The 26,588-nt window shown below is 36.2% G+C and overlaps 1 protein-coding gene across 23 annotated transcripts in view; it reads right to left on the reverse strand.

Moving 5' to 3' along the window:
• The window catches only part of EIF4G3 (eukaryotic translation initiation factor 4 gamma 3), a 333,841-nt gene that overhangs the window by 239,014 nt on the left and 68,239 nt on the right, over positions 1–26,588 (reverse strand). For all 23 annotated transcript variants that reach the window (XM_048221828.2, XM_048221838.2, XM_048221839.2 and 20 more), the window contains exon 3: positions 5,724–5,799. The gene's annotated coding sequence lies outside the window, so the exon portion shown is untranslated. The remainder of the gene's footprint in view (positions 1–5,723; positions 5,800–26,588) is intronic.

Here is a 26,588-nt window from a genome sequence, read left to right on the forward strand (position 1 = left end):
AAATATTAAGTATCTTTAAAGTGTGTGTTATTTTAACATACTAAGGCTACTTTTGAGAATCTTAGCCTAGAGAAATAATCCTATTTAAACAAAAATATGCACACATATATGTATTTTATTTATGCATATGTACATATCACAAAATTTTTATAACAGAAAATAAAGGGAATCTTTAAACCAAACAGTTTTTAAATTTACTCATTATGTTAATTACTGTTTACCTCATTGACATGATACTGAAACTTATGTTTGTGCTTATAATGTTTACAAGTGTTACGCAATAACGTGGGAAATTAATTACAATACAATGTTGTATTAAAAAAGAAAACAACCAAACTGTATAATCACATGATTTTCAATATGTTTAATGAAAACGAAACTCTATCCTTCGGGGGGAAAAGAACATACAGAATATGTGATTATGTCAGCCATAAATTTTAAGCCTAAAGTTTACTTTTTCTAAAGATAATAATAATAAAAATAAAAATAATAATAATAATGTTTACTTTTTCTCCCAGGAAGAAGCTACTAATTAACACAACATGGAAATACCTCAAAATAATTAACCTAACAAAAGAAAAATCAAAGAACAACCAGCACCTATTGCATTATTCCTTTTCCTATTACAGTTTTTAATAAAGGTCTAGAAAATGAATCCACAATAACAGAAAGCTGACCAATGGTGGGGGAAGGTGGAAAGGTAAGATTACAAAGAGGAAGGAAGAAACTTTTAAGAATGATACATGGTAATTTTGATTGTGGCAAAGGTTTTCATGGGTATTTACGTGTTAAAACTTACCAAATTATACACTTCAAATATATTTAAATCATTGGCACTATATATACTGTATGTCAAATATACTCCAATAAAGCTGTTTATAAAAATAAAGTCTACATAAACAAATCATCACTTAAACTGGCATATTAACCACTGGGGAAAAAAATGGATTGTCATTCAGGGCTGGATTATAGGACAATTAAGTGGATTTATATCTTGCTGGATACAATTGTCTAAGGAGTATTGATCGGTCCATGCTAAATTTTGTCCCTGTACAGGGATTTCCACTGACATGTTGGCCTACTCAGTATTTATCAGAGACTGGGGAAAAAAACATAAAAGCATCTACAGTATGACAGAATCAAAACTTCAAAAGTATAAGCTGGCGGGGCACCTGGGTAGCTCAGTCATTAAGAGCCTGCCTTCAGCTCAGGTCATGATCCCAGGGTCCCGGAATCGAGCCCTGCATCAGGCTCCCTGCTCAGCGGGGAGCCTGCTTCTCCCTCTGCCCTTCCCCCCCCCCCCCCCCCGCTTGTGTTCCCTCTCTATGTCTCTCTCTGTCAAATAAATAAAATCTTAAAAAAAAAAAAAAAGTAGAAGCTGGCTAAAAGGATCATGAAATGTTACAGCATTAAGGATTAATTTATTCGGATTGAATTATCTATAGGATTTTTACAGAAACAGTTAATAACACAACTCTTCCAATCCACCAGAATATGTATGATTACTGCTTATTGTATTGAAGTCATTATTCCACAAAATTTTGTATTAAGTTTATTTCTGCAATTATATTAAGAATACTGGCTTAGGGGCACCTGGGTAGCTCAGTCGGTTAAGTGACCAACTCTTGATCTCAGCTCAGGTCTTGATCTCAGGGTGGTGAGTTCAAGCCCCATGTTGGGATCCATGCTGGCATGGAGCCTACTTAAAAATTTCATAGTTTGTTTTCCAGAAACATGCCAATTAAGAGAGTTATTAATATACTTCAAATTAATTCACTCCTCTTCAGTTTCGCCATTTCCTCTCTACCATATAACATATATTTCTCTTACTAGAGCTTAAAAACTACTGGCTTTATTTTTTTTCATATAATGAATCACTCTTATGTAATTATGGCTAATAAGGAATAATGACAAAAGTATCTCTCCCATCCCTGATAAATGTTCCAAAGAGAAACTTCTATAAATCAGGCTAAAATAAATAAATAAATGATAATCAGCCTAAAACATGTAACATGACAGCTTTATAAAAATTGAGTCCTGAAGTGCCTGGGTGACACAGTTAATTAAGCATCAAACTCTTGGTTTTGGCTCAGTTCATGATCTCAGGGTCCTGGGACTGAGCCCCATGTCAGGCTCCAAGCTCAGTGCAGAGACTGCTAGGATTCTCTCTCCCTCTCCCACTCCACCCACCCACCTCTCTCTCTAAGATAAATAAAACATTTTTTTAAAAAAAGCAGAAAATCTATCTAAAATGCTGACATAAGGGCATAAAGCCCATATAACAGACATAAAAAAGTAAAATCTTTGATTGTATAATTTTTTAAGACTGGCCAAGATTCATTTTTGCCTTTCAAGGAATTCAACCAACTCAATTAAAGTGACATATGGGCACCATACAGTGAGGCAGGAGGAGGTGAACTGAGGGTTAGCCTTTATTTTATGACACAGGAATGATGCTAATGGACCTAGACACTAGAGAAATAGTGACCAATACATAATCTTGGGGCTGAGAAGGGGAATTAAAAATGTCCAAGCACCTGGTCACTACTCTCCTACTCATTCAGTTAATGTGCACAACACTGTAAAAGTGAGGCAAAGACTTAAATTGCTAAGAATGGAAACAACTGATCAAAAAAGTGAAGACTGCCATATTTTAAGGTAACTTTATATTGCCTAAAATAAAATCTCTTTTCATTCCAGAATAGGCACTATATATAATTGGTGCACCCACTTTTTTCATTGACTAAAGGACTATATATATGGCACTGGCTTCAAACAATAAAAGTCAAATTTGATCTAACTCAAAAATAAATTCAAAACTTTTGTTTCAAAACATGACATGTAAACTCTGTAGCACGCGCTGTGCTATCGTTCACAGGATTTGGATAACCTCCTCTGCAAAGTACTAAGTTAACAAAGTCACATGTCTTCATTTATGAGGAATTTCAAAAACATGTCTACACTTTAACTCAGTAATTTCATTTCTAGGAAGTTATTCTACAAAAATAATCTAAAATTCAGAAAAGGCTTTAAATTCAAGTAAGTTATTTCTAACGGAAATATTAGAAGCAACCTAATGTTTAACTTCTCACCTACATAATGTTTACATCTATTGATTTTTCTCAACAAAAACCCTGGTCCTCATCCAGTGTTCATCTGCATGAAAAGTAGCACATTCATTCAGTTACTCAGGCCAAATCCCTAACAAAACCCTTTACTCTTCTTCCACATCTCACATCCAAGCTATCATTATATCCTACTGAGTCTACTTTTAAAATACATACCAAATTCCACTACTCATCTCTTTTTCTGTACCACCTTAGAGGAAGCCACCATCATCTTCTGCCTGTTTTACTATAATAACCTCTTAATTCATCTTCTTGCTTCCATTTCACCACCAGCCACCTGCCCTCATCAGTCTACTCTCTAAGGAATAGCTACAGTGGCCTTTAAACAGAAATTCAGACCTACTGCTTTTAAGTTTCTAAAGGCTTTTTTCCATCACATTTAGATTAAAATCCAAATAATTACCATGGTAAATAATGCCCCATATGTTCCAGATAGTTTGAATTCTATCCCCACCCTGTCTCACTCCAACCACACTAGTTTCCTTGCAGTTCTAAGATGACATTAAGCACATTGCTATCCCTAGGCCTTTGCACTACTGTTCTTTCTACTGGAAATATGTTTTTCCGAGAAATCTGCAAGGCTCACTCCCTCACTTCTTAGCTTTCTACTTAAATGCCTTTAGACAGAATGTCCAGGATTATCCAGTCATTCTCCATCCCTTTAATACTACTTATTTTCATCAAGACACTTATTCCTACCCACTACTATAATGCACATATATTTGTTTACTTTCCTTCTATCCCACAGAACAGTATAAACTCTATGAGTACAATGGGTTTGGTTTGCTCACTACTACATCCATAACACCAAACAGTGCCTGACACACATTAAAAGCTCAAGAAATATTTGTCAAATGTTCAGTGAATATTAAATTCTTATGACAAAATAAACAGCCATTTATTACTTATAACTATATGTTTCAACTAGCATTGGAAAAGCTAACATTATAATATAAGCTGACAGAATATCTTATACAGAGCCTACAACACAGAAAAAAAAAGACACAGGAAACTAAACCAAAAAAAAAAAAATGGTTATAGTAGTTGCTTCTAAAAATCACTCAAGATTACTAAAAATTTTCATTTTCCTCTTTTACTTAATCTTGAAAATAGTAATTGAATAGCAAAGAGTACTTTTATAATTAGAAAAAGATATATATTTTAAGAGTTATGCCGACAAAAATTAAGGTGCCCTTAAGGTCAGTACTAACGAAACAAAACTAAACAAAACAAAATAAAACAAAACAAAACCCTTTGGCCTACAGACAGTTTATGCCAGAAAAAAATTAAAGGTTGTTTTTCCATGTAAATTAAAGGTTCTCAGTCACTAGGATGATCAAGCAATTTGTCATCCAAATGGAATCAATTTTAAGAGTCAAGGGGTTCAAATAATTTACAAGTGTTAATTGATCTATAACAGGCATAAACTGAGACTTGTTTCAGGGAAACCATCCTACCCATTTCTGCACAATAAAGTTCTAATTCTTCATAACAATCCTAAAACCTCCAAAACCCATCTACCATCTTATCTCTACTTCTGCTACAAAACTTAACACACATGCCACACTAAGCTGACTACTGGCCATTCCATTAAGTGCCTCCGTATCGGCCTAGAGAAGTTCTATACCTTCCAGCTTAGTGCCACTTCCTCAATGAAGTGCCCTCTTCCTTTCCCATATATAACACGTTTGCATCTCTAATTAAAAGTTTTTAACCTTGGACTGATGAATGGCCTATGAATATTTGTGAAATTCTGAAATTACACATAAACACTGGGTATATGTTCTTTTTTGAGAAGAAAGCATTGTGGCTACGTTCAGATTCTAAAAGTAATTCATAACCCAAAAGGATAAGAATCATTGCTTTATCATACCACTTTAGATTACAATGACTTATTTATTAATCTTTCTCACCACTCTGAGTTTCTTTAAAGCACTCAATCTGGAGTATGAGGAATTATTGGTATGATGAACTGAAATAATAAAAAGATATCTGACTCATCCATTCTCCCTAAATTCCCTTAGGCTCACTGTGAAACACCTGAAATCTGCTTTTAATTTTATGACCTTCATCCTCTACCTTTTAAGTTTCCCTTCATTTATGAATTTGAATTAATCATTTAACATAAAAAAATAAACTTCCCAGATTAAAACCACTGTTCTCATTTCCAAACTTTTTTTGCAATTTTTTTTTGTAATCAGAGAAGGGGAAAAAAATTAAAAACATTTAAATACTAAAATTTTTTTAAAAAATGTTTAATATCAAAAAAGAAAATTAAAACTCGATGTCCTAAAAAGTCACAAGACAAGGCCAGAAGTGGATTTAGAGAAAGATGAAAAACAGGAAAAAGACGGCAGGTGTATGAGCCAATGTTATCTTAAGACAATGTTTGTTTCACACTTACCTATTAAGTTAAGATGATGGGGAAAAAGGCCTATTCACTCTTCTTATATTAAAAAAACCTAATTCAATTTGGGATTCTAATGAACCTTTTGCCAAAAACCTTTTACGTGCCAATCAAACAAACATTGCTGTGATATCAAAGACTCATGTGCAAGAAGTTAGGCACTGCAACAGCAGACCTCAGGTACTCACCGTGCTGTACACCGCTGAGACAGCAGGAGTGAAGATTCGGTCCTCGAGGGGCTGTTGCACAGGTCCTCTAGGGATTCTAGAAGAGCGAGTTAAGGATAAGAGAACTCGAAAATGTCTTGCTTTAGCATTAACAGAAAATTACCATCACAAGGTTCTGTCAATGACCCAACTTTCGTCACCCAATTAGTAAGGTTACTCATACTTCTCCACAAAACTGGAAAACAAATATTTCAAATTTCTTAATGTAATCAGATCAATCTCTCCAAAAGCGATTCCCGTGATAAACATTCCATGGCAACTCAAAACAAATAAAATTACACAAGCCTACACACTTTAGGTCCAGGATGAGAATCCACCACCTTTACTTTCTAGAGAAAAAGACTGAAGAAGTATAAGCAGGATATTCAGGAAGATACATGGAAATTACTGACAAAGACACAGTCTGTTCTGCTAACTACACAGAAATGGCGAATATAATTGTTTCCTTGTTTTTCTATTTTAGCTGCAACTTTCCCCATCTACCCACCAACTCCCCATTAAAAAAAAAAAAATCTCCAGCATAATATTTAAAATATTTCAGCATGTTGCCAGGATATTCTCTTAAAAGACAAAAGACGATCATTTTACTCAGCTTCAAAACCAAATGATATGAGCTCCATCTACCTGGTAAAGTGATATTTTACTTCTTTAAGAATGATAACCAAAAAAAAAAAAACAACCAAAAAAACCAGACAATCGAAAGATTAATAGCAATTCTCTCCAGACAGTAGGATTACGTAACTGTATTGTGTGTTTCCATAATAATTCAAATATATTTTTTAAAATGACTATAAATATAATAAACCCAAAATGAAACAGAATGCTTCCTTAAACCTAACAAATAACTTCATACTTCTCCAGTCCTAATTCTAATTCAATGAAACATTTTGAAAAACAAAATGACAGCTGCAAATAATAATTTTATATAAATGACCACAAACTGGAGAAATCTCAATCATTAGAAGATAAATTCTTTATATGTAAGTAGCAACCGTTTACTGAGGTGGGAGAGGGAAAATAAAGCAAAAACCCTCAAAGCTTTAGTCATTCAAAATTAGTAACACGATGTACCAGTCTCTAGACAATTCTTAAAACCAGCAACCTCAGACCACAGTTCAAGTTGTCATAAATGCCTAGACACAAAGAACTGATTTAAAATGCTGGAAGAGGGGCGCCTGGGTGGCACAGCGGTTAAGCGTCTGCCTTCGGCTCAGGGCGTGATCCTGGCGTTATGGGATCAAGACCCACATCAGGCTCTTCCGCTATGAGCCTGCTTCTTCCTCTCCCACTCCCCATGCTTGTGTTCCCTCTCTCGCTGGCTGTCTCTATTTCTGTCGAATAAATAAATAAAATCTTAAAAAAAAAAAATGCTGGAAGATTTCAGTGAAGTAAACAGTAGTTGGAAAGTTTAAAAAAAGAAAAGAAAATGCTGCAAGAAACAACAAAGCCAAAGCATTTCATAAAGGAACTACTTCATCCAAACTATATACGTGTTTGCAATGTAGAAAACATAAGCCTAACAAGTTTCAGGACAAAAGTCCTTCATTATGAGCTTGTCAATTCTCTCAAAATGAAGATTACCTTTGGCTAAAATAAAACTTTCTTTGAATTACAGTTCTGCATTGTGGTTACATGAATGGTGGAAAATATAAGACCATTTTTTTCTTCTGCAAAGCCAACAGCTATTGCTTTTTCTAGCTAAGGTTAATTCTCACACTATGAGAATAAGTTGTCAAATGAGAGTTCTCAGTACTACACCCCAAAAGCTGAGCCACACCATTTAATCTTCCAAAGGAAGGTTAAGTTTCCTGATTTCTATTAGTTATTTTATTGGCTAAAATATAATTACAAGATTTGTAAAGAGGCAATCATATATATGGTCAATAGTCCCAGTAACAAACATTCTTTCTCCTGGGCCACAAATACAGAATCTTAATTTTGTTTATTTTATTCTCTGTAAACCACTAACAGAATACTGTGGATTAATAAGTTGTTTCTTAAAAAGAAGTTCTGAGTAAAAATCACTTATTTTAAAACAAAAACATAGTTCTGTAAAAAAGAAAACTGAAAATAGAAGTCAGGAGATCTGAATCTAAAGTAGCCTGCAAGCCTAACCAACTATGTTGTCTTCACTGAACCATTTTACAATATCTCCTGTAAACTGAGGCTCAGCAAGAAGTAACTTACCCAAGTTAATGAGACTAAGTAGTCAGGCCATGTCTTCCTGAATTCTAAAGATCATACTCTTCTTTAATTAATTTAATTCATTTAATTAATAAAATAGAGACCACACCCTTCCTATTATATCAATGTGTCCACAGACAGAATACTTTACACCATAGTAAAAACCAGTATCACAACCTAGTCAAAATATGGTTGCCCCATCCACATGACAGAACTAAATGAGCAGTTCATCTCACAGAAGATTCAATGAAATATCACCCCAACACTTCTAGAAAGTTCCAAATTCTTCGCCCAAACTGAATCATCTGCCAAACGGCAAATGAATACTTAGTACTACAGACTGGGCAGGTAATGTATCAAACCAAGTGAGCTTATTTTACAAAGCAATTTTCTCCTTTAATTCTTAGAGGTGATGATTGCCTATCTTCATAAATATGCTAAAATCACTGAACTGTACACTTGAAAAGTGTGAATGTTAGGGTATGTGAATAGTACCTCAATAAAAAAATTAACTTTAGTAATTTGCAAGTAAGTTGTTTAGCCCCATTTCCACTAAAAACAGCCTCTATAAATTTGTAAGAAATAGGCACTTCTAGGCATTTTCTCCATAAATAAGTGAATTCAAAGAAATGACAGCCATATAAAGCTCTTTCACTACAACATATCTCCTCCTAATTCTGCATGACATTAAGCTTCTTACCAGCTTTTACCAACCTCTGTATCTCCAGCATAAATCACTAGTATTTATTTATTTACCCCTGAGCTCAAGGTAGCAAGCAAACGGCTTCTCACAGTACCACTTAAAATTCTAATTCAATCAATGAGCAGTGTAATGTGCATGTGCAGTGCTCTAGAGCATATTGTTTTTATTTTTTAAATCTCATAACTGAAATACAGTAAGCATACCCACTTGCCACTTCTGTGGTTCAAACTGCTGTGAGTTATATCATTAGGAAATATAAGCAAAATCATTAGCAAAACTAGATAGATGGTATGTAATAACTGAATTTAAGACTCTAAGTAGAAATACAAATGCAAAATATTTTTAATTCCCCATTTTTTAATAAAAAATTAACGAATTTCAGAAATAAATAAAATTTGAAGATTAAAGAGTATTACAACACAATAGACTCTAAATTGATTATTATAGTACTTATTACATATTCTCCACATTAAATGTCAATTAGGCAGATAAAATATTTTCAAAGACCAAATTTCATCAAAGAAATTCAAAGATCTATTAGATTACATAATGATCTGAATGTTTCCTACTTATATCAGGAAAAAAAGAAGGGACCAATAATTTTTTAAGCATACATGTGTACTGAAATTTCATGAATGATAAACTCTCATTAGGATGAAGCTTCTTGATCATATCTGACCCTGAGTCGGACCTGTAATCAGGATCTCTTCAAAAGGTAGATTTTGAGAAATTAGAAAACAAGTAATGAAAGTCAACAGAAATCTTCCACCAGTATGCTAAAACACTAATGTTCCATTTACAACTCCCAGCTGAAAGTTCCTAAACTTTGCCCAGTCCACTGTAAGAAAAGCTACTATCCTGGATCAATGCTCAGCATAAGCAATATTGGCCAATGCTCAGCATAAGTAATATTCTTAAAGTGACAGCCTCAAGTTATTATTGCCTCATCGAAAAGGAAAGCAAGAGTACAAATCCCATTGCACAAATTACTTTAGAGAAGACATGGGCAACTGATTTCAGGAGATGAAAACAAATAAATGGTAAATATCTTTTTCTGCATTATTTCTTATTAAAGCCTTATGGCAATATGGTAATGCTAGTCAATTAACACCTTCTCTCTCTTTTTTTGGATTTTACTTTTAAATAATTTCTACGCCCAACGTGGAGCTCAAACCTACAACCCCAAGATCAAGAGCTGCATGTTCTACCTACTGCGTCAGCCAGGAGCACCTCTCCTTCTTTCTATATATGAAATCAAAAAAGGTATGATAGGGGCGCCTGGGTGGCACAGCGGTTAAGCGTCTGCCTTCGGCTTAGGGCGTGATCCCGGCGTTATGGGATCGAGCCCCACATCAGGCTCCTCCACTGGGAGCCTGCTTCTTCCTCTCCCACTCCCCCTGCTTGTGTTCCCTCTCTCGCTGGCTGTCTCTATCTCTGTCGAATAAATAAATAAAATCTTAAAAAAAAAAAGTATGATAATGAAAAAGGAAAAGAACTTGTATAAGATAGAAGGATAAGGGCAGAATTTCTACATTACACCCTGTTTCACAAAGATATATATGACTTCTCCAAAAGGAGCACTGTTTCAAATACAGTTGCTTTGGAAATAGCTATATCCCCATTAATATTAGTTCTGACTCATTAAGGGATACGCACCTTAAAAATTAAAGAAATCCAATTTAAATAAGCTAGCATATTTTGAAAATTACCCCTACAAAACAAAATTTAACTTAGCATTATAAAGGAAATGAACTAGTCAAAACTGAATAAATAGGGAAGTCTGCGTGGCTCAGTCGGTTGAGCGACGGACTCTTGATCTCAGTTCCTATCATGATCTCAGGGTTGTGAGATCGAACCCCACATCAGGCTCTGCACTGGGAATGGAGCCTCCTTAAGATTCTCTCTCTCCATCTCCCTGAGCCCCTCCCCCATTCCCTCTCTCTCTTAAAAAAAAACCTGAATAAACACAGTCTGTATAAATTTAATTCTAAAAAAAAAAATCTTGTGTCACAGTTTATGATATAGAAAATTATCTAGATTAATTCAGAATGTTTCAAAAAATACTGAGTCCAGGGGCGCCTGGGTGGCACAGCGGTTAAGCGTCTGCCTTTGGCTCAGGGCATGATCCCGGCGTTATGGGATCGAGCCCCACGTCAGGCTCCTCCGCTATGAGCCTGCTTCTTCCTCTCCCACTCCCCCTGCTTGTGTTCCCTCTCTCGCTGGCTGTCTCTATCTCTGTCAAATAAATAAATAAATAAATCTTTAAAAAAAAAAAAAATACTGAGTCCAAAATTATATTCTTTGAAATGTTTGAGATCTGCTGCACATAGAAACTGATTAACTGATTAGTTATAGAAAGTCAATCTAAAAATTAGGCGCCTAGATGAAATGAAGTACTAATACATACCACAACATGGATGAATCTTGAAAACATGCTAAATGAAAGAAGTCAGTTACGAAAGACCACATATTATATGATTCGATTTTTATGAAATGTTAAGAATAGGTTAGTTACAAAGACAGAAAAACTAGTAGTTGCTTACGACTAGGGACAATGAAGAGAGAGAGCGGATAGCTAAGAGGAATGGGGTTTCTTTCTGAGATGATGAAAATGTTCTAAAATTGACTGTGGTAATGGCTGCACATATCCATAAATGCACTAAAAACATTGTATACATGGCCAAGTTTAGGATATGTATGTTTTATCACAATAATGTTTTATTTCAAATTAACGCTTTCCTACACTGGGAAAAGCTTCATAAAAGATAAGGGCTAGAGATATACTACTCTAGAAACTGTAGAGCAGTAAGAGAAGCAAATTCCAGAATGGAACCTTCAGAAGGAACAGTAAAGTACCCTAAGCTAATTACTACTTACCTAGGTGGTACCAAAGAGAGAGCTCATCTTAAACCCTAGCACAAAACTATGCTGATAAGATTAATGCATGTTATAACGCAGGGCTGAATTAATTTGAAGTTGTCAAGCATAGACATCAAGCATGTAAAATGTCCCACAAAGTACAACATCCTCAATGACCCTACCCAGCAACTATAAAAATCTCAGGGGTCACAACGTTAGTAACTCTGAATGGACAAAAGCAAAACAAAAACTGCATTCTCAAACCTAAACACTACTCCTGCTTTAACTCTGGAGTCTATAAGAAAATGTGTTTTTTAAAAAAGATACCAATGTTCTAAGAAAACCAAAATTTTCTTCATTGTTCTGTATCTTTTACCCCTGAAACTGCAGTGAAATAAAACTAGCCAATTTTATTCTTTATTTCAACTCAATTCAATGTTGGGCTGTTAATTTAAGTCCAAAATCCCTTATTCAAATTCAGATTTTTTCCCACTGGTAGAAAGCTAACACAGTTTTTACATCATATAACACCTCTAGTAGGATCTATGGCAGCACCCCTTAACACATTAATATCTCTACTGCAAAATATATAAATATTCAAACTTCTGGCTTTCTTTCCAGAGTTTTTGCTAATTTACCAGAAAGAGAGTTTTCTGAACCCTTTTTTATTCTGGAATTGGAAACTTCAAAAAGCCTATATACCTTCTTTCCCATCCTGTTTTTGCTCTAAAAGTCTCTAGAAATCACCATATGAATGTTAACAACTAAGAACCATTATACTGCGTTTTTTAACAAATTTGGAAACGTTGGTTTCAAAGTGCTTGGTGAGAAAAGCCCTTGCTTTGGCTCTGGTTTTCTACTAACTCAGAACTCTGGATTTCTACTAACTCAGAAACTGATTTCCTGGCAGTCACTTTAACATACGCTTAAATGGGTTAAAAAAACAAAAACAAAAACAAAAATAAAAACAAAAAACAATGTTGCCAAGAAAATGGCTGCTGACCATGCTGTTAATAACTTCTACTCAAGACAAAAATATAAACTTTCTATGAGACAAAGTGATATACACATGAAAAAAGAACAATATACTCACAAATTTCAAACCTAGCTTTTAGTTCTCAAACTTTTAATTCTAAGACAAATATTTAAATGTTATACTAACACTCAATTTAAAACATAATCAATCCATGTGACAAAGCAAAAGCAGAACACAACAAAGTACCCCCCTCCCTTCAAAAATGCCCATATCTAAGAAATTTCATTAAGAAGGATGAAGTGCAACTAGCAATTCCATTTGTATCCTATATCTGAATCACTCAAATAGCCTTAGATAATAACCAAAGAAAATATGCTGGTATGCCATATTTCTCTGGATATGGATCCAGATAATAACAAGTAGGGAACATACATTTGACAGATTTTAAAAGCTATCCTCCAAAAAAAGAACTGAATGAGCTAGCCATTCACATATGACAAAAGTCAACCTTCACTGGACATTCTACTGCTGGCTACAAGTTTTTAATAGGTAGAACTCTAAGCTTTGGACATTTTCCAAGGACTTGACATTTACCTGCACTGGTAGACCATTTTTTAAATGTAATATGAAGATGAGATCATAATTGCAATGTTCTGAAATTCCAGTAGTAGAACTTGGGTTTTAAAAAGAACAATGACAAGTTAGGAAAGATGAAAAAGTCCTGGAGATGGATGGTGGTTATGGCTGCATAGCAACATAAATGTACTTAATGTCACACTACTCTACATTTTAAAAAGGTTAAAATGGGGGGGAGGGGTGCCTGGTTGTTGGTAGACTCTTGGTCTCGAGGTCAAGAGTTTGAGCCCCATGTTGGGCGTACAGATTACTAAAAATAAACTTAAAAATTAAAAAATAAAAAGGTCAAAATGGTATATTTTAGGTTATGTATGTTACCAAAATTTTTTAAATAAATTTTTAAAATAAGTAAATTAAAAAACCACTGACTATGGAAGCGCTAAAGGAGATTTTCTTGATTCCTTAAGATTTGACATTACTACTCTGTACAAAATGTATGGGGATTCTATCAATGATTCTACCTCTTTCTGATTTTCTACCTTCTTTCTGGGGTCGAAGGAATAAGAATCTTTCTTTTCATAGGCATGGTGCAGTACACTAGGATGATGCAGACAATGGTGATCGTGTAGACCTGTATGCAATGCAATCATTTTCAGTCTATATTCCTAGGAAAGAATGTACACAATCTCCCACATTATCCCCGCATGGTAAATCCTCTCTCTCTGTGGGTCAAACTGTGGCTCACAAATCCAGATAGGAAGAAAGAAATGACTCATGAATTTGGGATACTGCTCTATGTTGTTCCTACATAAAAGAAAATTACAGATTTGTTTTTAATGATAGGAAAAATGACATTTCTGGCTTTGAATAAACAAAATGAAGGGAGCATAGAAGAAACATCCAAATCTTAAAACCCATGAACCTCAAGTCAGTGTGGTGTCAGCAAAAGGATAGACAGATCAATGAATAGACTAGAAAATTCAGAAACAGAGCCACAAAAACCTAGTGAGTTTATTTTTTACAAAGGTACAAAGGCAAATAAATGAAGAAAATAACATAGTTTTCAACAAATGCCGCTGGAACAATTAAAAAACCATATGCAAAATAATGAATCTCTTTGTCATATACCTCATCTCTTAAACAATCAAAATGTACTACAGACATAATGCAAAATTTTAAATACTAAAACTTTCTGAAAAAACTATAGGAAGAAATATTTGTGACTGTGGATTAACCCCAGAGTTCTTAGATGTGATATTAAAAGCATGCTCTTTAAAAGAAGAAAAAAATTGATGAACTGGATATCTCAAAATTAAAAACTTCTGCTCTACAAAAGATACTGTTATGAGAAGATACAGAACGGAGAAAATACCTGCAAAGTCTCATAGTTGATAAAGGACTTGTATTTAGAATATATAAAGAACTCTCAAAACTCAACAGAAAGACTACCTTTTTTTAAATGGGCAAAAGTTTTGAACAAATGCCACCTTACCAAAATAGATATGCAAATGACAGACACATGAAAAGATGCTGAGCATCATTAGTCATTAGGGAGTGTAAATTAAAACAACAGTGAGCTATCACTTACACCTATTAGCTTAGGTCTACAAAATGACAACACCAAGTGCTGAGGATGAGGAACAACTGGAAATCTCACACTTCGTTGTTGGCACAGCACAAAATGGTACAGCCACTTGGGAAAACAGTTTGGCAGTTCTTACACAGTTAAACATAAATTTATATATATAACCCACCAATCCCACTTGTACATACTTATCCAAGAGAAACGAAAATTTATACTCACCCAAATGCCTAAACACAAAGGTTTATAGCATCTTAATTCACAATGGCCAAAAAGGGCAAATAGCCCAATTATCTTCAACTGGAAAATAGATAAAATATGGTACCCCCATATAATGGAATACCACCAGCCACTGAAAAGGAATGAATTACTGACAGAACAACATGAATGATTATCAATTGCTAATTAGGTGAAAGAAACTAGACTCAAAAAAGACTTTGAGTCCATTTATACAACATTCTGGGAAAGGCAAAACTACAAGGATTGCCAGGAGCTAGGGCATGGGGAAAGGTTATCTGCAAAGACAGAGCACCAAAGGACTACAACTGGGTGATGAAACTTCTCTGTATCTTCACTGCCGTGGGGCTACAAAACTCCACATTTGTCAGAATTCATTGAACTATATACCTACAAAAAATGAAAACGGAGTTTCCCCAAAGGTTAAGCAATAGAGTCACCACATGACTCAGCAATTTCACTCCTGGTTATATATCCAAAAGAAATAAAAACAATTATCCACGCAAAACTTGTTATGAATGTTCCTATCAGCATTATTCACGATAGCCAAAAAGTAGAAACAACCTAAATGTCCATCAACTGAAGAACGGATAAACCAAATGAGGTATACCTATACAATGGGATTTTACCTGGCAAAAAAAGGAAACAGAAGACCTGACACATGCTACATCATGGACGAACCTTGAAAACATACAGTTAAGTGAAAGAAGCCAGTCACAAAAGACTACATACAGTACAATTCCTCTTAAATGAACTACCCAAATTAGACAAATCTACAGACAAAAAGTACAAACAGAACAATCAGTGGTTGCTTAGGGCTGGGGGGACTGATGAAAATGGGGGAAGGGGGAATGACGGCTACAGGATATGTGTTTCTTTCTGAGGTAATCTGAAAGTTCTAAAACTGTGGTGATGGTTGCACAAGTCTGTAAATATACTAAAAACCACTGAATTGTACATTTTATTTTTTCTGTTTTTGTTTTTTTAGTGTCTATATAGTTTTATTAATGTCTTCTCTCTCTGTTCCTCTTTCATAATGGTAGAAAAAGCAAATCGCTTCACAGCAAAATGTAACTGCACGGAATTCAGAAATGGACACGGAAGCTCCTGCTTGTGCCCGGCATCCTCCTCATAAATCGTACATTTTAAACGAACAAAATTTGTGGTATGTAAATTATATCTCAATAAAGCTGTTACCTAAAAAGTGGGTATCATTGTATGTAATTTTAAGATAAAATTTTTAAGGGGTGCCTGGGTAGCTCAGTCGGTTGAGCATCTGCCTCGGGTCATGGTCTCAGGATCCTGGAACTGAGCCCCACATCGGGCTCCCTGCAGAGAGCCCTCTTCCTGCCACTCCCCCTGCTTGTACATACTCTCTCTCTCTCTGTCAAATAAATAAAATCTTTGAAAAAACAAAAATAAAAATAAAATAAAAATAAATACAATTTTTAAATAATGTAAGAACTCCACACTGGGGCAAGCACCTTATCTGTTTTGTCTACCACTCTATCTCCAGAACCCAGAATATTGCAGAAAGGAGTCATATACTCAAAATGTTTCATCAATGTGATCTAGTCCAATGAAGTTAAAAGTAAGTCTCATCCTAAAAATTCACAGAGCAAAAAAGGAAAAGTATTATTCAACATAATAATGAATCAGGTACCCAACAAGAAAATGGGTAGCTGGATTTCTCAGCAAACTGCATTTCTTTCACTGCCAGAAAGCAATATAGGATCTTATTAGTATAAGAATCTCCCGAAACCCTGCCTAATGATCTAGCAATATGGAAACTTGTCCAGCCAGCTTTTTTAAGATGACTCCTAACAAACTTCTAAAAGATCCATTTCTATCCATATGCCACAAACCCAAGCCAAAGCACACTTACACTAAACCTGTGGGTCAATACTGCTTGTTGATGTACCAAAGAGGAAATTTAATTACAGTACTTAGAAATGAGTCAAAGTATTTATGGACACTAGAAAAATGGTAACACAGATTAAAGTTGACCACTAGAAATAACTTCACATGGTAAAGAATCACGGTGAATTCATCAACAGTAAAAGCTGTACCACATTACAGTTTTAAGTGTCTCACCACTCTATTCAACCTAACATCAAATGCAGGGATTCCACGTACACAGTTGTACCCTACTCCACAGGAAAACACTTGAAATATCTGAGAACTGTTAATAAATCTCCTTTCACTCTTTTCCAAGTGAAATACACTCACATCCTTTGACCACTCACCAAGAGGCAGACGTAGCATAATCCTGTAAGAGTAAAGTGGACTGGAGACACTTTGCTATTATCAATGACCCACAGTTTACGTAAGCTTTCTTTACTTCATAACTGCTTTCTACTTCACATTGCCTATGATAAACAATTTTCCATGTGTTTTCTTTCCACATAAAGTTGCCACAAAGTCATGTCTGAGGCATTCTGTGCATAATAACCAACCACTTCAATGTACACAGAACACTTTACATATGCACCTGTTTCATTTTATCATGCAGATTTGGATTCATTTTGTTTTGCCATCTGATCCTACACTTGATTTTTGCATCTAAGTTACTCAGTGGTATTAATGTACTATAACAACAGACTAGAAGATAGCAGTCCAGTAGCCCAGTCCATACGGCCCCCTGAACTGCCTTCTATTCTCACTCCCTATCTCCTTCCATACTCCAAATACTGCCAACTACCCCATCCCGTACATCTAATGTTCACTATTTAAACAGCAAAGAGGCAACCAAAAAGGAATGTTAAATCCTCCGTATTCCCTAACTATTGCTCAACTTTTTAAAATTGTTTTAAGACGACTGTGGAAAAGTTATAAAGAATCCCCAAGAGAATAGTGAATATGATTCATTTCATCTAGAGAAGGATGAGTGAATAGTGACTGCAAGGATACACTTACAGTAATAAAAGGGTAAAGAAGAGGAAATAAGATCCATTAATTGGAGGACAGTAAGAAAGGAAATAAGACTAGTTAGGAGACTATACCAATTGTCTAGGTAAGAGTTGATGATGGCTTGGAAGACTGTAGTGGAAATAAACAGAAAAAGCCAAGCTTAAATAGTAAAATCAACAGGATTTCCTACTGCATTAAGAAGGAAAGGAGGGGCTCAGTTGGTTAAGCATCTGACTTCACCTTAGTTCACGATCACAGGGTCCTGGGATCCAGCCCCACTAGTGTCATTAGCTCAATTAATCCACCCAACTATCACGTGCAGAAGTCAGATTACTGGGGCGCCTGGGTGGCACAGTGGTTAGGTGTCTGCCTTCGGCTCAGGGCGTGGTCCCGGTGTTGTGGGATCGAGCCCCACATCAGGCTCCTCCGCTATGAGCCTGCTTCTTCCTCTCCCACTCCCCCTGCTTGTGTTCCCTCTCTCGCTGGCTGTCTCTATCTCTGTTGAATAAATAAATAAAATCTTAAAAAAAAAAAAAAAAAAGAAGAAGAAGTCAGATTACTGAAAATACTTGTTCCCACCAGGCCAGCTACCAAGGAGACTTATACAGAAAATCAATACCCTTTTAGGAACAAAATGTATCTCCAAAGCACCCCACCACTTAAAATTTGAGTCAATCTAATTTTTCTCCCAAAAAAAAAAGATCTGATAAAGATCAAAGGCAGGACCACCTGGGTGGCTCAGTAGGTTGAGCATCAGACTCTTGGTTTTGGCTCAGATCATGACCTCAGGATCATGAGCTCTTGCACCATATGCGGCTCCACACTCAGCAGGGAGTCTGCCTGAGATTCTCTCTCTCCCCCTCTCCCTTTGTCCCTCACCCTACTCTCATCCTTTCTATCTTTCTCTAAAATAAATAAATCCCTTTAAAAAATTCTGAAAGTGAAGCACATTACAATAAAAATTATCAAAGAGAGGGGCGCCTCACTGGCTCAGCTGGTAGAGTGTGCAACTCTTGATCTCAGGGTAGTAAGTTCGAGCCCCATATTGGGTGTAGAGATTACAAAAAAAAAAACCTTAAAAAATAATAAAAATAAGGGCGCCTGGGTGGCTCAGTTGGTTAAGCCTATGACTCTTGATCTTGGCCCAGCTTGTGATCTCAGGGTTGTGAGTTCAACCCTCACATTGAGCTCCATACTAGGCATTAAGCCTATTTTAAAAAGTTTAAACATTGATAATAATAATAAGTAATTAAAAATTATCAAACAGAATGTTTTCCAACAGATTTTATGTTCTTATGTAGAATGGGATAGGTAAGATGATTTTCTTCCATAAATTCCAGGCTGATATAATCACTATGTATTAAGTGTCACAGGTATAAATTTAAGAGTCCTCCCAAAAAATTTTTTAAAACAATCAAATGCCATTCTTCAAAGATGGCAGTCTTGTAAAGTGATTTTAAAATAAATCTGAACAGTAAGATCAGAAAGGTAACAAATATTTGGGAAACAGAAGACACCAAGAAAGAGAATGATTTGCAATGCAAGAAAAAACTTATCAGTAACCTACTCTTATCTAATGATGATGTTCCCAAATCAAAGGAGCTTGAGCTCCTTTCTTATCTGAAATGCATGCAATAATTAGTATTAACACAAATCCAAGAAAAATATCCAAACACTGACTCCTGGACTTTAACAGATAAACTTTTCTTTATCCACAAATAGCCTGCCTTAGCATAAAGATCAAATAATATTTTAATAAAGAGTAACCTCTAGGTGGTTCTGGTATATTTTGGTACCTATACCTTCAAGTATAGGTAGGTATATAGAACTTCTAAACTCGCATAATGCTTCAAACCAAACAATGCTAACACATTATGAATATTTAATTCATGAAAGCTGCTCCCATTCTGCTCACTGCTCCCTATCTCAGTATACCCTTCTCTTTACATCAAGGTTCCAGACCAATACAATCCCAAATCAGGCTAAAGTAGAGCTGGTCTCCCTCTAAACTTGGTGATTATGTAGATTAAGGACCTTGGATACTTTCTAGGTCTGCCAATTTTTTTTAAGATTTATTTATTTTAGGGGTGCCTGAGCAGCTCAGTTAAGCAACTACCTTCAGCTCAGGTCATGATCCCAGAGTCCTGGGATCAAGCCCCACGTCGGGCTCCCTGCTCAGCAGGGGAGTCTGCTTCTCCCTCTCCCCTGCTTCTCCTTCTCCCCCGCTCATGCTCTCTCTCACTCACTCTCTTTCAAATAAATAAAATCTTTAAAATTTAAAAAAAAAAATTTATTTGAGAGACAGAGTTGGGGAGGGGGGAAGAACAGGCAGAGAGGGAGAGAGAAAATCTCAAGCAGACTCCCCACTGAGCATGGAGACTAACTCAGGGCTTGACACAGTGCTCAATCTCACAACCCTGAGATCATGACATGAGCTGAAACCAAGAGTCGGATGCTTAACAGGCTGCAACACCCAGGTGCTCCTAGGTCTAATTTAATATAAACAAAAATCTTAAGAAAACAGCAATCCAGATACTCAAGATTTACTGCCTGTAACTATTTAACTAATAATACTATAAATGGTTTCTTTAGCTATTAAAAAAAGTAAAGTTGCATACAATTGTAAATACTTATTAAGCCTCAAAAAGTATTTATACAAAGATTGATTAGCTTGTCATAGGTTACATGGCTTGGAAACCATAAAACCAGAATTAAAAATCTATAACCCAAGGGCGCCCGGGTGGTTCAGATAGTTAGGCATCTACCTTTGGATCAGGTCATGATTTCCAGGTCCTGGAATCGAGTCCCGTGCCAAGCCCCATGCCGAGTCCTGTGCCAGGCTCCTGGCTCAGTGGGGAGTATGCTTCTCCCTCTCCCTCTGCCTCTCCCCCTGCTCATGCTCTCTCTGTGTATCACTCTGTCTCAAATGAATAAATAAAATCTTTAAAAACAAAATCTATAACCTGGTTCTCCATTAACATTTATTCCTAGGGATACCTGGGTGGCTCATTCAGTTAAGCATCAGACTCTTAATCTCAGCTCAGGTCTTGATCTCAGCGTCATGAATTCAAGCCCCATGCTGAAGTGCATGCTGTGCATGGAGCCTAATTAAAAAATTAAAAATTAAAAAAAAAGTATTCCTGTTATATTTTTTAAGGACTGGGAACAACTTCTATCACTTGGTACCTAGAAATATTTAATAAATTTGAAGGTTTGAGAAATTTAAATGTTTGTGAAGCTGCATATGTACAGAACACCTCTGAAAGAACACATAAGACACTGTTAACAGTAGTTGCTTCTGAGAAACACAACTAGGGACTAAGGGTGAAAAGATTTAATTTTTGCTATACACAGACTTTTGTCCTATTGAATTTTTTTTATCATCTGTAAACACTATTTTATAAACATACGATTTTTTTTTTTTAAAGATTTTATTTATTTATTTGACAGAGATAGAGACAGCCAGCGAGAGAGGGAACACAAGCAGGGGGAGTGGGAGAGGAAGAAGCAGGCTCATATCAGGAGCCTGATGTGGGGCTTGATCCCATAACGCCAGGATCACGCCCTGAGCCGAAGGCAGACGCTTAACCGCTGTGCCACCCAGGCGCCCCTATAAACATATGATTTTAAAAGCACTAACTTAAAAGATGCTTATCACAGGCTTGGTGAACATAAAACTAACAAACATTAAACTCATCACTTGTATAAATATGTACAAGGTGTCTATACTGATATCTGGAATATGCTTTGCCCCAAATACATCGTTTCATCATAACAGTTACTGCTCAACTTAACTGGAAGGAGGAAAAAGTGAGCTCAAGATAGTAAGAATATGCAGGATGGAGTCAAGACGGCGGCAGCGAAGGAGACCTTAATTTTGTCTGATCCCAGGAATTCAGCTAGATAGCTATCAAATCATTCGAACACCCGCAAAGAACTCAACCGGAGATCTAAGGAAAGAATAGCTCCAACTCTTCAAATAGAAAAGTGACCACTTTCTACAAGAATGACAAGACGGAAAAACTCACCTAAAAAAAAGAGAACAAGAGGCCGTACTGACTGCCATGGACCTAATTAGTATGGACATAAATTAAGATGTTGGAACTAGAGTTCAGAATACGATTATAAAGATACTAGCTGGGCTTTAAAAAGCCATAGAAGACACTAGAGAATCCCTTTCTGGAGAAATAAAAGAACTAAAATCTAACCAAGTCGAAATCAAAAAGGTTATTAATGAGATGCAATAACAAAAATGGAGGCTCTAACTGCAAGGATAAATGAGACAGAAGAGAGAATTAGAGACACAGAAGACAAAATGATGGAGAATAAAGAAACTGAGAAAAAGAGAGATGAACAACTACTGGCTGGGGTGCCTGGGTGACTCAGCCGTCTCCCTTCGGCTCAGGTCCTGATCCGGGATCGAGCCCCATGTCGGGCTCCCTGCTCGGCAGGAAGCCTGCTTCTCCCTCTCACACTCCCCTTGCTTGTGTTCCCTCTCTCGCTGTCTCTCTGTGTCAAATAAATAAATAAATAAATCTTTAAAAAAAAAAAAAAAACAACTACTGGATGACAAGGGGAGAAGCACAACCACGAAGAAAAAGTGACTGTGCTGGACTTACTGAGACACAGTACAGTGGTATCTGATATGGCTCTTTTAAGAGTGACTTTTGTCAGTAATTCTGACAATGCAGCTTCAGAATTAACCATCCCACCACTACCAGTATACTTCTGTGCACAAAACAACCCAACCACTCTTTTCTATTACTTAATTTCCAAATGTTACAGTACCACACTAGTTATAGTCTCCTCTGCCAAGATGCATACAATTATTCTACCCAAAACCCAGTTTGTTATATATCAAACTCTACTGCATTAAACATTTTTGTGTTTAAAAAAATCCTACTGGCTAAAATGGATCAATCAATACTACCTTTACTTCAACACAGCAACAGTCCAATTATTAACTAATGTGTAAGCCAATTGCCAGTATACAATTCCAGCCTGTAAATTCATTCAATTTCCTCTCTATACAATTTTTGTAATTTTTCTAGAACCTATCTTCACCTTCCCTTGCCCAAGGCCATGGTCACCACTTCAATTCAGATCTTCGTTCTCTACTTGCAGCAGCTGCCTACATTTTCCTAACTAGAGTCTCTTTTCTTCAATTCATAAAAGTTACCATCAGCTCAATCTTCCTGAACAACACTGGTTATCAATGAACAATAAACGACTCTCCGTCTGTTTTTCACTTCCAAATGCAAATCCTGTGATTTGATTACCGGGGAAGCTTTCCTACTTAATTTTTATTTTCTACTCCCCAAATTGAAACCTCTCCTAAATAACAGCCAGGTTCTTTCCTGACTGATCTTACAACTCCCAATGCCTGGAAAGCCGTCCCGCTTCCCTCCACTAATCTGAATCTTTTCAACTCCCAGCTACTACCTGGACTAAATTCCTGGTTTCCCTACCTTGCTGTAAGAAATCACATGTTTCTTTCATTTAGCTTCTGTTATCCTATTATTTAGGAAAGGAGACAGGAAATACCTCAAAGAACTATTGTAAGGATTAACTACAATATACAATCTTTATAAACAACTTAGTACATACTAGGTGTTCAATAAATGGTATCCTATATAAGAGAAGAATAATCAGACATTTTCTCATTTTCCTTATGTTAATGTCCCTTCTCCAACTAGACAAAAAACTTGTTTATAAAATCCCTGGCTGAAGAATTCACCAAGCAAATTCATTCCAAAGTTATTAGAATCCAAAGCTGTTTGATTCTGTCTTGAAAAAGGCTTTTAGAGTAGGGATTATTTTCGAAAATAAGTCTTGGTCTGAATGACCAAAAGGATCACATCCTCGGGTGAAGACATAGCACTCCAGCCAGCCAAGCATCTCCCAAGAGTACAGATACTGCTTCAAAGATCAAATCGAAGTACCTAAATCCTAGATACCCTGTGTCTCTTCCAGCCAACCTACCCAGCTGCAGGCAGCACAGAACACAGTCTGTGAAGAGAGGCCACCAACAATCCAGATGACCCATGTTTAGAAGACTCTAGTAGGTATACAGAGAAAAGGAAATAGGAAAAGAAAAAGAAAAAAATGGGCAGAAAATAAGAGCTGAATGCCCCCATTTTCCCCTACCCACTCATGTTGCATGGGAGGGAGCAGACAGAATGCAAAGTAAGTAATCACTTTTAGGAAGAGTAAGACCTGACTTTGAATCTCCATCCCCCTATTTCCTCATAAATAGTAACAGCTATCTTACAAAATTGTTATGAAGATTAAGCTAGATGTACACTTCCTAGAATATGGCAGACACTCAACTGATACTGTTTCTATCCCTATGTCTTTGACTTCCATGCTATACTTTAAAAAGTACAGAAGAAAAACTTTATGAAAAAGAGGAAAGACATAAAACAATATGAGGATATTATATAAGTAAATATCATCTTAGATATAACTGTTAATATTAACTGAAATTAAATCTAAGACAAAAGCAGGCAATAAAGACAAACGTTTTATGTGATTAATAATCTGAACTCTGGGGGGGCACCTGGGTGGCTCAGTTGGTTAAGGGTCTGACTCTTGATTTCAGCTCAGGTCATGATCTCAGGGTCCTGAGATCAAGCCCCACCTCAGGGCTCCACACTCAGCAGGGAGTCTGCTTCTCTCCTTCTCCCTTTTATCCCTTCCCACACAGGCACTCTCTCTCTCTTAAAAAATAAGTGAATCTTTAAAAACAAAAAATAGGAACTCTGGTGGGGCGCCTGGCTGGCTCACTCATCATGATCTCAGGATCCAGAGATTAAGACCTGACTCAGGCTCCAAAATGGGCACAGAGCCTGCTTAAGATTCTCTCTTTCCTTTTCCCTCTGCCCCCTTTTCCCACCTCGCCGTGAGTGCGTACTCTCGCTCAGGAAAAAAAAAAAAAGAATATAAACTCTGATATTAAGATACTGAGATTCAAATCCTGACTAGCTGTATGATTCTGGCAAGTTACTTAAATTTTATTATCTATAAATGGGAATAATAATAGTACTTATACTTCATAGGGTACCAATAAAAATTAAATAATACATGAGGTGTTGGATATAATCCTTAACACAGAATTTAACCATAACATCTAAATTGATTACAGTAGGAAAAGTTTTTTTCTCCAGTAAAAGAGTAACTTCATTAAAATAACAAGGACTAAGAAATGACAGCTCTAATTTTTAAAATTTTTTTTTAGATTTGTTTATTTGACAGAGACAGCCAGCGAGAGAGGGAATACAAGCAGGGGGAGTGGAAGAGGAAGAAGCAGGCTCCCAGTGGAAGAGCCTGACGTGGGGCTCGATCCCAGAATGCCGGGATCACGCCCTGAGCCAAAGGCAGACGCTTAACAGTCGACTGCGCCACCCAGGCGCCCCGACAGCTTTAATTGTTAAGATGATCTACTTCAGTGTTTCTAAACTTTATGGTGTCACCACCTTTACACTTGAAAATTATTACGGAACCTAAAGAGCTTTGGCTTAAATGGGTTACATCCGTGTACATTTACCACAATAGAAATTAAATCTAAGGGGGCGCCTGGGTGGCTCAGTTGGTTAAGCGTCTGCCTTCAGCTCAGGTCATGATCTCAGGGTCCTGGGATCGAGCCCCGTGTCGGACTCCCTGCTCAGCAGAGAGCCTACTTCTCCCTCTCCCTTTGCCTGCTGCTCCCCCTGCTTATTCTCTCTCTCTCTCTCTCTGTGTCAAATAAATAAATAGAATCTTTAAAAAAAAAAAAAAAGAAAGAAATTAAAACTAAGAAAAATTTTGAATATTAAGTTATTTTGAGGTACCAATAATAAAACAATTACATGTTACTATAAATAACATTTTTTATTTTAATTTAGGGGAAACAGTGGCATTGTTTTAAATTTCTGCAAATCTCTTTAATGTCTTTAATATCTAGTTTACTAGAAGACCAGCTGAATCTTAACATATGCTTCTGCATTCAATCTGTTGCAACATGTTATTCTGAAGCCTATGAATAAAATCTAATCTCACACAAATGCGTGGTTTAGAAAAGGGAGTAGTATATTAATAGCCTTTCCTGATAACTGTGCATATTCTTTTTTGCTATTACACCCAAACTTGACAAGTGGTAGTTCTTTTTAGAGACAATATGGAATCTGAAACCATACTAACATTTCATACACAGTTACATTAAAATTAATTGTTCTACACTGCATTTTAAATGGATCTTTCACCTATGCATAATTTTGGAACATCTGCATTGATCATCTAGGAAATATTGGTACATTAAGTTATGCAGATTTTCCAAATGTTGACACATTTCATTGTATAGTATTAAAAATAAAATCTGTTAAAATCACCACTGATTTCCTCAGAAAAGTATTAAGTATTGGGAAGCTGTGAAACTTGGTGGCAGACACAAGTTTCCAATATTCTAATTTTCACTTGAAACCTATAATTTTATTATTGGCAACAGTTTTCCTTGAAGTGACAGGCACACTCATTTATTTCTGAAAATATGTCTGCTAAATATCCAAGTCTAAATATAGTTTATCATTCTTTCAAGTTAAAATGTGTTACATAAAAAAGCAGTTAGTGAAATATAATACTGTATGTTTACTATACTGGAATTGAAATAAAAAACTAAAAAAAAAAAAGTGGCTAGGGGTGCCCGGGTGGCTCAGTCAGTTAAGCATCTGACTCTTGAAATCAGCTCAGGTCACAATCTCACAGGCTCTTGAGATGGAACCCAGCATCGGACACCACACTGGGTGTGGAACCTGCTTAAGATTC

This window comes from Ursus arctos, unplaced genomic scaffold (assembly GCF_023065955.2).
Source record: "Ursus arctos isolate Adak ecotype North America unplaced genomic scaffold, UrsArc2.0 scaffold_32, whole genome shotgun sequence".
In the NCBI taxonomy this organism is placed as follows: Eukaryota; Metazoa; Chordata; class Mammalia; order Carnivora; family Ursidae; genus Ursus; species Ursus arctos.